Below are 6,000 nucleotides of genomic sequence, written 5' to 3'. Positions count from 1 at the left end.
TCTGATATATCAGGACACAACCCGCAAAATGGGGATAGACCCGACAAGAATTAGCCAAAGCAATACTACCTTTAAAGGAGTAATACCAGGAATAGAGGCCCGTTGCACGGGCTCTCTAGTACTAGAAGTTGTATTCGGTTCTCCCGACAACTTCCAAAGTGAAAAGTTAACCTTCGACATCGCTCCATTCCGAAGCAGCTATCAAGCACTACTCAGAAGGATAGCCTTCGCTCGTTTTAATGCAGTACCGCATTACGCTTCTCTTAAGCTTAAGATGCCCGGTCCGCGTGGCATCATCATATTTAGCGGAAACACTGGGCGTTCCTTACGTGCGGAAGAGCGTGCGGCGGCTCTAACAGCCGAACACTGAATGGCCTCTCCAACCAGAATAAATGATCGGTCGTCAAGACCGCGGACACGGCTAGACGAGTCTGGCGCACCACTAGCTGTAACAGCTCAGATAAACCTGAAGATTGGGTCGAGGGATACACCCCCATAAGTGGTGCTAGGGGCTTCCCGCATGTAAAAAGGACTACAGTTCGGCTTGACCTTATCTAAGATTGAATTTTAATGGTCTATTAAGAATAATAAATTTTTTGCACCAAGATTTTCACCTAAGTTTTTCTATTTTATAGATGATAATCGTGCTACACCCTTCCAGGATACGGCACAACGGAGACACAGGCGCAGACGTGCAGCAGGGCCCCGCTCAAAGGTTTCTTTTTTAGATTAAGACCCTGTGTAAACCTTTCTTACTGTCTCTTGTTGCTTGACTCCCCCCGGATACTTAACACAACCGTGAGGGATGCTGGCGTTATTGGCATTTCATTACGTCAGACTAATGCACGTACCTGGAAATTCATGGTTCATTATCAAGGGCGTTACTCAGCCCGGTATATGTTGTAAAGACCGAACACCTTAGGGAGTGTTCGGCGTCGCGAGTTTGGCCTTATATGCATCAGCTCCGAATCATGTCTTCGGTCAAATGTTGGGTTTGCCCGGCTCCCGTGTTTTGCTACCTTACATTCCGCTCTATCGGCTAAGGTGGCACCGGGAGAACTACTGCGATTGTGCCCTGGTTCATCCGGACGAGCACCTCAGTAGAGAAAGCCGAAAACTGACTGTCATGATAAAGCGCGAGACTGGTCAACCACTCGATGACTCAGCGGAATCTTCGCGATTCCTCCGCATTAACGAAGGGCCGGTTTCCTGGCCATGTATGTACGCGTCCCGTATTCGGATGAGCGCGGAAGTACCAGGGGCTATATAGTAGCCCCACTGTCAAACTCCTATGGCTAAGTGAAAGTGTTAAAGCAATATAGTCCGATTGCCTTGTTCGTCGCGCTATCACCTCCTTAATGGACCAAGACGTTGGATCAAGTGTGAATACGCGCTTTTCCGAACACCCCCGCATTATATGCGTGGGGGCTGAAGCCGACGACTGCAAATTTTCAGGTTATATATATATATACATAAACGGCCGCACAGGAGGCATCATAATACTTTCAGGCAAAAGTATAAACACAGCTTTTATAATTCAAATAGCATTGTTTTTACAATCGGGATACATGTCACTCGAATATGATACTCTTCGAGCACTGAGCCTCTATTAAACGAGCACCTTCTAGGACTTCTTCAAAACAGTGCTCGGCCGAAACCTGGCCTACGGCCGGATTCTGGGTTGCAATAGCGGTGGCCTCCATCTCTGCCCAGTATGTCTGACACGGGCAAGAGCCATCCGCGCACCCTCTATGCATGCCGACCTCTTTACAGCGTCGATATGCGGCACAACACCAAGAAATCGTTGCACTAAACCGAAGTAACTATTTGGCTTTGGTCCTTCCGGCCAAAGATGATCCACAACAGACCTCATGGCAAGCCCGGACAACCTATGGAGCTCAGCCCACTCGGCCATTTGCTCATTTAACAGCAGCGGACGCGTTGGAGCACTGAACTGCGACCAGAACAACTTTTCCACTTCGTGATCTTTCTAATCTTTGAAAAACTCAGTCTCATCAGCAACACTCGTTCCCAAGTCCAAGTACACATCTACAGAACTCCATAATTGATCCAGAAGGGCATACTTTGGTTCTCCGATCTTCGTCCGCAACAAAAAGGGCTTCCTAGCCGTGATATCTCCGGCTTGACGTAGCTCCTCCTTCGCCGCTCTGATTTTAGAGCGGGTTTCCTTGGCTGCTACCATGGCTTTCTCCAGGTCCGCCGTCTTCGTTTGGTTTTCCCTTTCAAGAAGCTCATACCGGTCGGTGGCTTCCTTCAGCTCAATAGCCATCTTGGCTATTTTATCTTCACTCTGGCGATGAGCAGCCTTTTCGGCTCTTAACTCTTCGACCGCCTTTAGGGCGGCCGCATCACTTCTCCTTGCTTGTTCCTTGGCTCGGGCAAGCTCTGCCCGAAGGGTCTCCATGGCAGCAGCTCCATCTGCAGTCACAGAATATTACAAATATTATCATCATGCCTCTCTTAACATCTGTTGACCACCGGAGAATACATACCCTGTGCCTCGTCAAGCCGCTTGTTTACAAGCACGATGTCGGCATCTGCCGCATCAAGTTGCCGCCTCAGTTTGGCAAACTCACCAGTCCGGCCAGCCACCGGACCCTCAGCTACCTGCACATGAAACATGATCATTACATGGGACTATGATCCTCTGTTTGCCGCCTTTCGATAGCAACCAGAGTCTCAGGGGCTACTATCTGCATAGGGCACACCTAGCGTGTGCGGTACCGTAAAAAAAAAGATATATATATATATATATTATTTTGCATACCTCAAAGCCTCTTAGCAGGCTCATAAAAGCTTCAAGCAACCCACTTTCGGTGGATAAAATTTTCTCAACCACCGTACCCATTAAAGTACGATGCGCCTCTGAGATGGCCGCTTGCTCCAGAAGACTCATCAGTGCGTCCGGTCATGCACCGGACAGTCCCGTACTCTTTCTGTTGCTCTCTTTAGGAGCCGGATACTCCGGACTTCGGGTGGCCGAAGGGTTACCTTCTGGCCTTGGTGGATCAGGAGAAATCCTCCGTGACGACACCTCGGGGTCGTCCGCCTCATGAGGCGGGGAGGCACGGGGAGGCGTTTCACTCTCCATCATCTCCGGAAGAAGATCCCCCGAAGACGAACTCTGTCGAGAAGGGCTACGATCCGAACTACAAGACATACATCTCGGTTATTGTCCTCAGAAATAAATCAGGATATATTCACTATAAAGTACTTTTGTTTACTCACAGCTCGGTGGAGGGCTGATCCCCTTGCGGGCACTGTGCGGTAAGGATGCCCTCCGGGGCAGGGCCCCCTGACAAAGGTTTCTTCCCTCGTTTGGAAACCCTTGTTTCCAATTCTTCAGAGGCGGTCCTCTTCCTTCCTTGGGGAGAGGGAATTTTAGATTCTTCTCCCCGGTTATCCTCCTTCGCGGAGACGCTAATTCCCCCGGTTTGGATGAGTAATGAGTGAGGCCCGCTTTCGGCTTCTTTATTCCTCCCTTTATCTTCCCCTGATGGCGCTTGAGCTCAAGCATTCTGGCTAGTACAAGATCCGGTGAGCCTTCGGGAAGGGGGGCCGAACACCTAATCGTCTTCGCCTTTTTTATCCAGTCCTGGTCAAAGAGCGACTTTTCAGAATGATGTTGTGATAAAGAGACAGCATGTTCGGCCGCAGAATTACTTACTTGGGTATCTGAACGATTGCAGTTTAGACCCGCATCCTCGGTGGTGTTTGGACACTTTATTCGTGATCCGAAGAACAATGTATACATCTCTTCAAGCGTCACGCCGAAGAATTGCTGAATAGTTCGCGGTCCTTCCAGGTTGAACTGCCACATACGGAGAGGTCGACGTTGGCATGGCAGGACCCGACGAACTAGCATGACTTGCATTACCTTGACAAGGCTGACATCTCTCTTGAGGAGATCTCGGATGCGACTCTGCAACGTCGGCACGTCATTAGCCGGCCCCCAATCCAGCCCCTTGTTGACCCATGACGCCAGTTGTGGCGGGGGGCCGAACGGAAGGCGGGGGCAGCTACCCACTTAGTACTTTGGGGAGCCGTGATGTAAAACCACTCCCGCTGCCATACGTTGGACATCTCCGGGAAGGATCCCTTTGGCCATGGAGCATCAACGCCTTTGCTTATTATAGCACCTCCGCATTCTGCGTGTCGCCCATCGATCATCTTCGGCTTCACATTGAAGGTCTTGAGCCATAAGCCGAAGTGTGGGGTGAAGCGGAGGAAGGCCTCACACACGACGATGAAAGACGAGATGTGAAGGATGGAATCCAGAGCCAAATCATGGAAATCGAGCCCGTAATAAAACATAATGTTGGGGAACGTAGTAATTTCAAAATTTTCCTATGCACATGCAAGATCATGGTGATGCATAGCAACGAGAGGGGAGAGTGTTGTCCACGTACCCTCGTAGACCGAAAGTGGAAGCGTTAGCACAACGCGGTTGATGTAGTCGTACGTCTTCACGATCCGACCGATCAAGTACCGAACGCACGGCACCTCCGAGTTTAGCACACGTTCAGCCCGATGACGTCCCTCGAACTCCAATCCAGCCGAGTGTTGAGGGAGAGTTTCGTCAGCACGACGGCGTGGTGACGATGATGATGTTCTACCGATGCAGGGCTTCGCCTAAGCACCGCTACAGTATTATCGAGGTGGACTATGGTGGAGGGGGGCACCGCACACGGCTAAAAGATCAAGCGATCAATTGCTATGTGTCTAGGGTGCCCCCCTGCCCCCGTATATAAAGGAGAAAGTGGGGAGGTGCAGCCGGCTAGGAGGAGGTGCGCCAGGAGGAGTCCTACTCCCACCGGGAGTAGGACTCCCTCCCTTCCTTGTTGGACTAGGAGAGGAGAGGGAAGGAGAATGGGGGAAAGGAAAGGTGGGGCGCCGCCCCCCTCCTTGTCCAATTCGGACTTGGGGGGGAGGGGCGCGCGGCTGCCCCTTGGCCGCCTCTCCTCTTCCACCAATTGGGCCCATGAGGCCCAATAGCCTCCGGGGGGTTCCGGTAACCCCCCGGTACTCCGGTGTATATCTGATAACCCCCGGAACCATTCCGGTGTCCGAATATAGTCATCCAATATATCAATCTTCATGTCTCGACCATTTCGAGACTCCTCGTCATGTCCGTGATCACATCCGGGACTCCGAACAACCTTCGGTACATCAAAACATATAAACTCATAATATAACTGTCATCGAAACGTTAAGCGTGCGGACCCTACGGGTTCGAGAACTATGTAGACATGACCGAGACACGTCTCCGGTCAATAACCAATAGCGGAACCTAGATGCTCATATTGGCTCCCACATATTCTACGAAGATCTTTATCGGTCAGACCGCATAACAACATACGTTGTTCCCTTTGTCATCGGTATGTTACTTGCCCGAGATTCGATCGTCGGTATCTCAATACCTAGTTCAATCTCGTTACCGGCAAGTCTCTTTACTCGTTTCGTAATACATCATCCCACAACTAACTCATTAGTTGCAATGCTTGCAAGGCTTAAGTGATGTGCATTACCGAGAGGGCCCAGAGATACCTCTCCGACAATCGGGGTGACAAATCCTAATCTCGAAATACGCCAACCCAACAAGTACCTTCGGAGACACCTGTAGAGCACCTTTATAATCACCCAGTTACGTTGTGACATTTGGTAGCACACAAAGTGTTCCTCCGGTAAACGGGAGTTGCATAATCTCATAGTCATAGGAACATGTATAAGTCATGAAGAAAGCAATAGCAACATACTAAACGATCGAGTGCTAAGCTAACGGAATGGGTCAAGTCAATCACATCATTCTCCTAATGATGTGATCCCATTAATCAAATGACAAGTCATGTCTATGGCTAGGAAACATAACCATCTTTGATCAACGAGCTAGTCAAGTAGAGGCATACTAGTGACACTCTGTTTGTCTATGTATTCACACAAGTATTATGTTTCTGGTTAATACCATTCTAGCATGAATAA

This window comes from Triticum aestivum, chromosome 1D, assembly GCF_018294505.1.
Source record: "Triticum aestivum cultivar Chinese Spring chromosome 1D, IWGSC CS RefSeq v2.1, whole genome shotgun sequence".
Lineage (NCBI taxonomy): Eukaryota > Viridiplantae > Streptophyta > Magnoliopsida > Poales > Poaceae > Triticum > Triticum aestivum.
The sequence above is the reverse complement of the archived record's forward strand: the minus strand, read 5'-3'. Positions refer to the sequence as shown.